Below are 12126 nucleotides of genomic sequence, written 5' to 3'. Positions count from 1 at the left end.
TGTGTTGCCCTATTAGAAGACCAAAGTGATACTGCCGACTGCACCTTGTGTTGAATTTCTTGATAAAGGGGCTCTGTGTACATGTGCTTTTATGTCCCTGAAGGGGCTGATTTTTAACCATTAAGAGACAACAAGCAGGATTGTCTCGGTCTCTTCGTATTAAGAAAATTGAAAATAAGTTTATGATGTTCCCAGGGCACTTTCAAAGTTCAAACATCATGGACCACCTATGACAAGTGATCTCATATTGCTTACCTTAATGTGCTCAGAAGTCAAAACCTTAAAAGCCTTTTCCTGGTTCCAAACATTCTCAGGATACAGTGAAATTCATGTATGGATACTTAAACCAGGCATACTATATCTCTGCAAGCATTAATAGGCTTTAATAACAAATTTCTCTTTCAAAGAAATTGGATATATACTTCAAAAGGAAACATTTGCTGGGCTATGGGGAAAGTGTGGGGCCTTAATTGGATAGTGCTTTCAAAGAGCCAGCGCTGACACAATGAACTGAATGACCTCCTTTTGTGCTGTATGATTCTATGATTAACCATGCCTGTTGTGTTTGATTGCTCAGTGATTGATTGCTCTGCGCTGTGTTTGGAAGTCTGCTCACTTCTGAATAAAGAAGCCATCTGAATAAAGCCTACACACACAGAAATCGTAAGTCCAGTTTCTTCATGCTTGGGGCATGAAACATAACAATGTCTATGTAAAAATGTTAAGTAAAAATAACTACATGGAAATGTAGTACAGTCACATTAGTCATCCAAATGTGAACTTTACTGAGCGGAGGTCTTTTTTTAAATTCATTCATGGGATGTGGGCGTCACTGGCTAGGCCAGCACTTATTGCCCATCCCTAATTGCCCTTGAGAAGGTGGTGGTGAGCTGACTCCTTGAACCACTGCAGTCCATGTGGGGTAGGTACACCCACAGTGCTGTTCGGAAGGGAGTTCCAGGATTTTGACGCAGCGACAATGAAGGAACGGCGATATAGTTCCTAGTCAGGATGGGTGTGTGACTTGGAGGGGAAGTTGCAGGTGGTGGTGTTCCCATGCATTTGCTGCTCTGGTCCTTCTTGTTGGTAGAGGTCGCGGGTTTGGAATGTGCTGTTTAAGGAGCTTTGGTGCATTGCTGCGGTGCATCTTGTAGATTATACACACTGCACACTGTGCATCAGCGGTGGAGGGAGTGAATGTTTGTGAATGGGGTGCCAATCAAGCGGGCTGCTTTGTCCTGGATGGTGTCGAGCTTCTTGAGTGTTGCTGGAGCTGTGCTCATCCAGGCAAGTGGAGAGTGTTCCATCACACTCCTGAATTGTACCTTGTAGATGGTGGACAGGCATTGGGGAGTCAGGAGGTGAGTTGCTCACCGTAGGGTTCCTAGCTTCTGACCTGCTCTTGTAGCCATGGTATTTGTTTGGCTACTCCAGTTCAGTTTCTGGTCAATGGTAACCCCTAGGATGTTGATAGTGGGGGATTCAGTGATCTTAAAGCCATTGAATGTCAAGGGGAGATGGTTAGATTCTCTCTTGTTGGAGATGGTCATTGCCTGGCACTTGTGCAGCGCCAAGCCTGTTGGCAAGTCTTCTTTCTTTGGGTGAAAACCAGTGCAAAATGATGAGGGAATTTTTTTAACAGCCTGGATATTGGCAACAATTGGCCATACAAAAATCAAAATAAACCAGCTTCTTGGCAAAGCATCTGCTTTGAACTGCTAACCTTGAATTGTAGACTTTTACAGTGCAAAAGGAGACTGATCATTTAGCCTGTCACACCTGTGTCAGCTTCTGAACAAGCTATCCACTTTGTCCCATTCCCCTGTTCTTTTTCCCACTTCCCTTGTAACAACTATTAATAATTTTTTTTTCCTGCCAGGGCATTCCAAATGTCTAACAATTTTCTGTAAAAGAAAAAATCTCCTAATCTGAAAGGCTGCAATTTAGTCAGTAAAGAATTTATTAAACATAAGTGGCCTCAAAAAAACAAGAACACATGGCCTAGGATGTCATGATTTGAGTGAGCTGAGATTCACTGACAAACATGGGGACGTGCAGAAAGTGTCTGTTCACATTGTACCAAACTGTGGAATAAGTTTTTGGGTGTGAGGAACAAAGCAGTTAATGGACGTCAATGCAGGTTGCTATCATGTTTCAACAGTTAGATGTTGTTGTGAATCTTCTTAAAACACTAGTCCTGATTAATCCACCACCTTACTTAGGTTTGAAAATGTCAATATTTCTGGCAAGACATCACAGTTCCAGTACATTATTTTGCTACAACCAGGTGGGAAAGGTATGTAGGGATCCCTCTCAGCCTTCGCCTGGTCTTACTGTAACAGTGCTAAATTTTAAACACACTGTGTTTTTAGTTCCCCCTTGGTGAATCCTTGTTCACCACTTTCCAATTATGAGGCAAAGAAACCAGCACAAACAGGTTTTCTTAGGTTTAAAGAAGAAAAGTTGAAATTTATTAAACTTAAATTCTAATTCGGTTGACACCTATGGATACACAATGCGTCCATAGAGACAGAAAAGAGCTGAAGAAAAGAATAAAGTGGAGAGGTTTGAGGCAATATCTGAAGAGTTTTTGTTATGGTCCTTCGAGCTCACTGTAGAGTCCTTGATTGTAGGTAGATCTTGCTTTTTGTTGGGGCCCAGTATTCTTCTTAAACCTTGTTCGCTGTAGGAGACTTTTCTCTCTTGGGGTTCATGCGTCATCAGTGGATTCAGAGGCTTGTGAGAAAGAGATGGGAGCAGACAGGAGAGAGATCATCTCAGTCCAGGAGCAAACAGTCTTTCTTAGTTCAAACTCTCTGTGGCTAGTTCAGAAGACCTTGAAACAGCCAGTTAGGTCTAACCAGTCCTGGATTATATCACCTTTGCAGTCTCTGGTATGCTCCTCTTACACACAATACCTGGTGATCAAGGTCCATTGTGGGTTGAATGTGTCAGGAATGTGTCCTTTGTCCTTCCAAGCATTGTCTGTTAATATGCCAATGTTTTTCTGCAGGCACGGTTGATCTGTTTAACAAGTCATGTCCTTGCTCCAGCAACAGTTTAAAATCAATGTTCATGACAAAATTAATGTGCCTCATTCTTGGCAGGTGGGGGCCTAGCATGACAATTTTGTTTGAAGGAATGACCATGAATTGAACTTGAGTTGTGTAAATAAGGTCGCATGTGTTGTGTTTGTTTAAATCCCACTTTCCGACCCTTTTAGATACGTCACAGACACCAGTGCCAACTATTTTTGGATTGGCTAGACCAATCTTCTCGAAGGACTGAATGGAATACTTCTGTTCCTGTGTTCTGACTGATAGAATCATAGAATGGTTACAGCACAGAAGTAGGCCTTCCAGCCATGTCTGTGCCAGCTCTCTACAGGAGCAGCTCACCTAGTCCCATTTGCTCCCCGCCCCTTTTCCCCAGAGCCCTGCAAACTTTTTCTCTTCAGATAAGTATCTAATTCTCTTTTGAAGGCTTCAATTCAATCTGCCTCCTCCGTACTCTCAGGCAGTGCATTCCAGATCCTAAACACTCACTGCATAAAAAAAGTTTATCCTCACATCGCTGTTGCTTCTTTTGCAAATCACCTTAATTCGGTATCCTTTGGTTCTGGATCCTGCCACCAATGGGAATAGTTTCTCCCTATCTACTCTGTCTAGATCACTCATGATTTTGAACACCTCTATTAAATCTCCTCTTAATCTTCTCTTCTCCAAGGAGAACAGCCGCAGCTTCTCCAATCTATCCACATAACTGAAGCTCCTCATCCCTGGAACCATTCCCGTGAATCTTTTCTGCACCCTCTCTTATGCTATAACATACTTCCTAAAGTGTAGTGCCCAGAATTGGACACAATACTCCAAATGAAGCTGAACCAGTGTTTTATACAGGGTTATCATAACTTCCTTGTTTTTGTACTCTATGTCCCGATTATTTCTAAAGCCCAGGATTCCGTATACTTTATTAACTGCATTCTCAACCTGCCCTGCAACCTTCAATGATTTGTGCACGTATACCCCCAGGTCCCTGCACACCCTTTCGAATTGTACCCTTTAATTTATATTGCCTCACCTTGTTCTTCTGACCAAAATGATTCACTTCACATTTTTCTGCATTTTCATCTGCAACTTGTCCGCCCATTCCAACAACTTGTCTTTGTCCTCTTGAAGTCTATCAGTATCCTCCTCACAGTTCACAATACTTCCTTTTTTGTGTCATCTGCAAATTTTGAAATTTTGCCCTGTACACCTTAGTCTAGGTCATTTATATGTACATAATATATATTATATATATTAACTTCATGGGGATGACATTAAAACAGAGAGCAATGGATCATTAAAAACTATGGAATTCTGTTAGAAGCTTTTAAAAAAAACCCGAATGATAGGCTGGGTTCCAATTCCCTCTTTACTATTTGGGGATTTGTTTTAATGTGTAACATTAGTAAGTTACATTCCTCTTGCAAGGTCAGACGTTTATGGTTTCAAACCCTGCACCAGTACTAGAACTCAAAAGTCCTGTTGTAAGATAAGCCAGGTCCTATCACATGCAGGGGAGTAGGGAGAGGGACAGAGCCGCTTCCCATCTCTAAAGAGCCGTTTCTGTGATTGGATGGGGCTGAGGGCTGGGACTCACTGAACTAGTAAATCAGAGGCCAAGCCTAATACCTGGGGACACAGGTGGTGGAATTTAAATTCAATTGATTAATAAAAATCTGGAATTTAAAGCTAGTCTCAGTAATGGTGCCCTGAACCTATCATCGATTGTTGTAAAAACCCATCTGGTTCACTAATGTTCTTTAGGGAGGGAAACCTGCCGTCCTTACCTGGTCTGGCCTACATGTGACTCCAGACACACAGCAATGTGGTTGACTCTTAACTGCCCTCTGAAATGGCCTAGCAAGCCTCTCAGTTGTCAAGGGCAATTAGGGATGGACAAGAAATGGGTTCTCAGTCAGGTCCTGTTGTAGCTTTCCTGGTATTATTGGGTGGAAGGGGATCAACCTGAGGATCCAGCCTAGGGTCAGAGTATGGACTCCTGAAGATCATGGTGGGGTTACTTCTGCCCATCATTTTTTAAATGACCCCCTACATTGGGTAGCTGGAGCCAAAATCCTCTGCTTTCTGTGGGGGAGAGGGAGGGGAACCCATCAGAACTGTTGGGATCTTGTCCTAAACTGGATTGTTGTTCCAGTGCAGATAGTGATGCATTGTTGAATGTGGTGTCCTTGAGATAAGACACTAAACATTCGCTCAGTCTTGCTCAGTGTTCAGGTCGATATTAAGGATCCTACGGCTTTATTCGACAGCTAAAAGTGTCCGAAGTTCTCCGTATGCCTTAGCCAACTTTCCTGCTTCAATTAATACCATAAGAAAGAACAGATTAATTCAAGGAAACATTTTTTTACACAGCGAGGTGTTGTGATCTGGAATGTGCTGCCTGAAAGGGTGGTGGAAGCAGATTCAAAAGTAAATTTCAAAAGGGGAATTGGAGAAATACTTGAAGAGGTAAAATTTACAGAGATATGGGAAAGAGCCGGGGTGCGTGGGATTAATTGGATAGCTCTTTCAAAGATCCGATACAGGCACAATGGGCTGAATGGCCTCCTTCTGTGCCTTCTATGATTCTATAGTTGGTTAAAAACAGAAAATGGTGGAAATATTCAGCAAGTCGGGCAGCATCTGTGGAGAGGAAAAACAGAGTAACAGATTAACTGGTTGTTCATTTCATTGCTGTTTATGGATGTTGCTGATATGCTTTTTTTTATTCATTCATGGGAAGTGGGCGTCACTGGCTATGCCAGCATTCATTGCCCATCCCTAATTGCCCTTGTGAAGGTGGTGGTGAGCTGCCTTCTTGAACCACTGCAGTTCATGTGAGGTAGGTACACCCACAGTGCTGTTAGGAAGGGAGTTCCAGGATTTTCACCCAGCCACGGTGAAGGAACGGCGATATAGTTCCAAGTCAGGATGGTGTGACTTGGACGGAAACTTGCAGCTGGTGATGTTAACATCGCATTTTCTGTGTAAAGACCTTTGAAATACTTCAGTGGCACAAGGATGCTACAAAAGAGATTTAATATAAAGCAACAAACCCACAAAAAGCCTTCTCTTTAAATTCTAACTCCTAAAATGTTATCTTAACCCAGAGGCATGAAAACTACTAACTGAGTCATGCGCTTCTACTTCCTACCTCAGAGAAAGCACACATGTAACTGATGTAAGTTTTTTTCTCAGGGACAAAGTAAATTTTAATAAAAGCATAAGATGCTGGAAACATACAGCAACAGTGAAAAGTCGCGTTGGAAGGTTGTGAGTTCAAGCCCCAGTTCAGAGACTTGAGCCTGTAATCTTTGCTGAGACTGTAGTGCAATACTGAAGGAGTGCTGCACTGTAGGAGGTGCCGCCCATCAGCTGATGTAAAATATCCCACGCCACTTTCTGACAAAGAGCAGGGGAGTTTTGCCAGTGTCCTGACCAACACTGATCCCTCAATCCCGATTGAAACAGATTGTTTCATCATTTTCTCATTGCTATTTGTAGGACCTTGCTGTGCCAAATTGGCTGTCATGGGTTCTCTACATTACAACAGTGACTAAAGAAGGAATAGAGAAAAATTTATGTTGTGCCTTTCACAATCTCAAGATGTCCCAGAGCCCTGCAACCCGTACAATTGCACAAGATCTTGAACCAGTCAGGGACCCAAACCCAAGAACATCCAATGAAAGGATATGCACATTCCTTAGGACCTATTAACCGGCAATACAGCACGAAGCAATCAGGAACATCATTTAATCTTTCTGCTGCTTCACTGTAATATTATGTTAAATGTGCAGCTCAGCTTCATATTGTCAAAAACAACCTAGAAGAAGAAAAGTGTAGAATCAAGACAGCGAGGGAGAGAGTGAGAAAATGCAAAGGAGTACAACCCCCTTGCCTCCTGAGGTCATTCCACTTTCACCCTAGGACCAAAGTGCAAAGCTTTCTTCCCATGGATAAAGGGAGTGTGTTATTGAGTTTGAGTGAGAGAACAAGCGAATGAGTATGAGTTGGTGGGAGATTGAGTGAGAAAATTAATAAAAAGCAGAGTATAGTGTCATGCTAGGCCCCCACCTGCCAAGAATGAGGCACATCAATTTTGTCATGAACTTTGATTTTTAACTGTTGTTGGGGCAAGGAAATGACTTGTTAAACAGGTCAGCTGTGGGTGGAAAAAAACATTTACATACTAACAGACATTGAAGGTTAGGAAGCCTTCTAAGGCCTTCAAAGGAGGATACAATCCACAAGGGCCAGGACTGGTTAGACCAGCTGGTCACATGACTAACTTCGAGACCAGTAAGTGTAAAAAACGTACCTCTGGTTAAAAAGAAACTGAAAGTGACTTCACAGGAAAGCTGTGACCTGATTGGCTGGCAGGGAATTTTTTTTTACTGAATTTGAAAATAAAACATTGATAAAAATTGATTAAAACCCGAATTAACTAATTAGTAAGTAGAGTAACTAAACCAGAAGGAGGAGATTACTGTATTTAGTTAGCATTTAATATTTATAGTAGGAATCTAGCACTAGGGACCATATAGTTCGAACAATTTAGGAAGGATTTAATAAGTATTTATTTATTTTAAATTAATTTATTAATTAGTACTAGAAATGTCAGTTAGAGGGGTGAAGTGCTTCACCTGTGAGATGTGGGAGGTCTGTGACGCTTCCAGCGTTCCGGACGACTACATCTGCAGGAAGTGTACCCAGTTGCAGCTCCTCACAGACCGCATGGATCGGTTGGAGCGACAACTGGATGCACTTAGGAGCATGCAGGTGGCAGAGAGCATCATAGACAGGAGTTTTAGAGTAGTGGTTACACCCGAGGTGCAGGCAGATAAATGGGTGACCGCTAGAAGGGGCAGGCAGTCAGTGCAGGAATCCCCTGTGGCTATCCCCCTCTCTAACAAGTATAACGTTTTGGATACTGTTGGGGGGGATGGCCTCCCAGGGGAAAACAGCAGCAGCCAGAGCAGTGGCACCATGGCTGGCACTGTTGTTCAGCAGGGGGGGACAAAGCGCAGAAGAGCAATAGTTATAGGGGACTCTATAGTCAGGGACACAGATAGGCGCTTCTGTGGACGTGAAAGAGACTCCAGGATGGTATGTTGCCTCCCTGGTGCCAGGGTCAAGGATGTCTCTGAACGGACAGGGGGCATTCTGAAGGGGGAGGGTGAACAGCCAGAGGTTGTGGTACACATCGGTACCAACGACATAGGCATGAAGAGTGATGAGGTCCTGCAGGGGGAGTTTAGGGAGTTAGGTAGAAAGTTAAAAGACAGGACCTCTACGGTTGTAATCTCGGGATTACTCCCTGTGCCACGTGCCAGTGAGGCTAGAAACAGGAGGATAGTGCAGCTAAACACGTGGCTGAACAGCTGGTGTAGAAGGGAGGGTTTCAGATATCTGGACCATTGGGATCTCTTCAGGGACAGATGGGACCTGTACAAGAAGGACGGGTTGTATCTAAACTGGAGGGGCACAAATATCCTGGCTGAGAGGTTTGCTAGCGTCACTCGGGAGGGTTTAAACTAGTGTGGCAGTGGGGTGGGAACCAGAGCAGTAGGACAGCAAGTGAAATAAATGAGGGGGAACTCGTAAATAAGGCCAGTAAGACTAAGAGGAAGAGCAGGCAGGGAGATGTTGCGGCGAACAGCGGGACTGGTGGTCTGAAGTGCATTTGTTTCAATGCGAGAAGTATAACAGGTAAGGCAGATGAACTTAGAGTTTGGATTAGTACTTGGAACTATGATGTTGTTGCTATTCCAGAGACTTGGTTGAGGGAAGGACAGGATTGGCAGCTAAATGTTCCGGGATTTAGAAGCTTCAGGCAGGATAGAGGGGGATGTAAAAGGGGTGGGGGAGTTGCATTACTTGTTAAGGAGAATATCACAGCTGTACTGCGGGAGGACACCTCGGAGGGGTCGTGCAGCGAGGCAATATGGGTGGAGCTCAGGAATAGGAAGGGTGTAGTCACAATGTTGGGGGGTTTTCTACAGGCCTCCCAACAGCCAGTGGGAGGTAGAGGAGCAGATATGTAGACAGATTTTGGAAAGATGTAAAGGTAACAGGGTTGTAGTGGTGGGTGATTTTAACTTCCCCTATATTGACTGGGACTCACTTAGTGCTAGGGGCTTGGATGGGGCAGAATTTATAAGGAGCATCCAGGAGGGTTTCTTGAAACAATATGTAGATAGTCCAACTGGGGATGGGGCTGTACTGGACCTGGTATTGGGGAATGAGCCCGGCCAGGTGGTCGATGTTTCAGTAGGGGAGCATTTCGGGAACAGTGACCAAAATTCCATAAGTTTTAAGGTACTTGTGGATAAGGATAAGAGTAGTCCTCGGGTGAAGGTGCTAAATTGGGGGAAGGCTAATTATAACAATATTAGGCAGGAACTGAAGAATTTAGATTGGGGGCGGCTGTTTGAGGGTAAATCAACATCTGACATGTGGGAGTCTTTCAAATGTCAGTTGATTAGAATCCAGTGTGGCAGGTGTATGTTCCTGTGAGGAAGAAGGATAAGTTTGGCAAGCTTTGGGACCCTTGGATAATGCGGGATATTGTGAGCCCAGTCAAAAAGAAATAGGAAGCATTCGTAAGGGCTGGAAGGCTGGGAACAGACGAATCCCTTGAAGAATATAAAGACAGTAGGAAGGAACTTAAGCAAGGAGTCAGGAGGGCTAAAAGGGGTCATGAAAAGTCATTGGCAAACAGGATTAAGGATAATCCCAAGGCTTTTTATACATTGCATCAGTATTCACCAAAGAGAAGGACTTGGTGGATGATGAGCCTAGGGAAGGGAGTGTAGATAGTCTCAGTCATCTCATTTTCAAAAAGGAGGAGATGTTGGGTGTCTTGCAAAGTATTAAGGTAGATAAGTCCCCAGGGCCTGATGGGATCTACCCCAGAATACTAAGGGAGGCAAGGGAAGAAATTGTTGGGGCCTTGACAGAAATCTTTGCATCCTCATTGGCTACAGGTGGACTGGAGAATAGCCAATGTTGTTCCTTTGTTTAAGAAGGGTAGCAAGGATAATCCAGGAAATTATAGGCCGGTGAGCCTTACGTCAGTGGTAGGGAAATTATTAGAGATGATTCTTCGGGACAGGATTTACTCCCATTTGGACACAAATGAACTTATTAGCGAGAGGCAGCATGGTTTTGTGAAGGGGAGGTCATGTCTCACAAACTTGATTGAGTTTTTTGAGGAATTGACAAAGATGATTGATGAAGGAAGGGCAGTGGATGTTATCTATATGGACTTTAGTAAAGCCTTTGACAAGGTCCCTCCTGGCAGACTGGTACAAAAGGTGAAGTCACATGGGATCAGAGGTGAGCTGGCAAGATGGATACAGAACTGGCTCAGTCATAGAAGACAGAGGGTAGCAGTGGAAGGGTGCTTTTCTGAATGGAGGGATGTGACTAGTGGTGTTCCGCAGGGAGCAGTGCTGGGACCTTTGCTCTTTGTAGTACATGTAAATGATTTGGAGGAAAATGTAGCTGGTCTGATTAGTAAGTTTGCGGACGACACAAAGGTTGGTGGAGATGAGGATTGTCAGAGGATACAGCAGGATATAGATCGGTTGGAGACTTGGGCAGAGAAATGGCAGATGGAGTTTAATCCAGACAAATTTGAGGTAATGCATTTTGGAAGGTCTAATGCAGGTGGGAAGTATACAGTAAATGGCAGAACTGTTAGGAGTATTGACAGGCAGAGAGATCTGGGCGTACTGGTCCACAGGTCACTGAAAGTGGCAACGCAGGTGGATAATGTAGTCAAGAAGGCATACGGCATGCTTGCCTTCATCGGTCGGGGCAATGAGTATAAAAATTGGCACATCATGCTGCAGCTCTTCAGAACTTTAGTTAGGCCACACTTAGAATATTGCGTGAAATTCTGGTTGCCACACTACCAGAAGGACGTGGAGGCTTTGGAGAGGGTACAGAAGAGGTTTAGCAGGATGTTGCCTGGTCTGGAGGGCATTAGCTATGAGGAGAGGTTGGATAAATTCGGATTGTTTTCACTGGAACGACGGAGGTGGAGGGGTGACATGATAGACTGGGTGGAAGAGTCAGTACTAGGGGACATAGGTTTAAGGTGAGAGGGGCAAAGTTTAGAGGGGATGTGCGAGGCAAGTTCTTTACACAGAGGGTGGTGAGTGCCTGGAACTTGCTGCCGGGGGAGGTGGTGGAAGCAGGTACGATAGCGGCATTTAAGAGGCATCTTGACAAATACATGAATAGGATGGGAATAGAGGGATATGGTCCCCGGAAGTGCAGAAGGTTTTAGTTTAGGCAGGCATCAAGATCGGCGCAGGCTTGGAGGGCCGAATGTCCTGTTCCTGTGCTGTACTGTTCTTTGTTCTTTGTAACTGGCTGTTCCAAGGTTTTCTTTTGAACTGGCCACAGAGAGTTTGAACTCAGAAAGTCAGTTTGCTCCTGAACTGAGAAGATCTGTCCTGTCTGCTCCCTTCTCTTTCTCACAAGCCTCTGAATCTACTGAAAACGCATGAACTCCCAAAAATAAAGTCTCCTACAGCAAACAAAGTTTAAGAAGAATATTGGGCCCCAATGAAAAGCAAGAACTACCTACAATCAAGGACTCTATAGTGAGCTTGAAGAACCGTAACAAAAATTCTTCAGATATTGCCGCAAACTTTTCACTTTTCTTTTCTGTCTCTATTTGCATGTATTGCGTATGCATGCCAACATAGGTGTGTCGTGTATCCCCAGGCATCAACCAAATTCGAGTTTAAGTTTAATAAATGTCAACTTTACTTCTTTAAACCTCAGAAAACATGTTTGTGCTGGTTTCTTTGCCGTATAATTGGAAAGTAGTAAACAAGGATTCACCAAAGACCGCAATTGTTGACAACGCGATCGGTAGGTGGCGCTGTTTTGGCACATGCGCAAATACAGCATGTGCCACGAAAACGTCACAGCTTGCGACTGTCGCAGCTGCCAGGACTAAAGATGGCGCTGCTCAAAGAATCACAGAGATGAAACCTGACAAACACCCCCCCCCCCCCCACCACCCCACTCCTCCCTGACACACTGGGGGGGAACTCCCCCC

This window comes from Heterodontus francisci, chromosome 8 (assembly GCF_036365525.1).
Source record: "Heterodontus francisci isolate sHetFra1 chromosome 8, sHetFra1.hap1, whole genome shotgun sequence".
Taxonomy (NCBI): Eukaryota; Metazoa; Chordata; class Chondrichthyes; order Heterodontiformes; family Heterodontidae; genus Heterodontus; species Heterodontus francisci.
The sequence above is the reverse complement of the archived record's forward strand: the minus strand, read 5'-3'. Positions refer to the sequence as shown.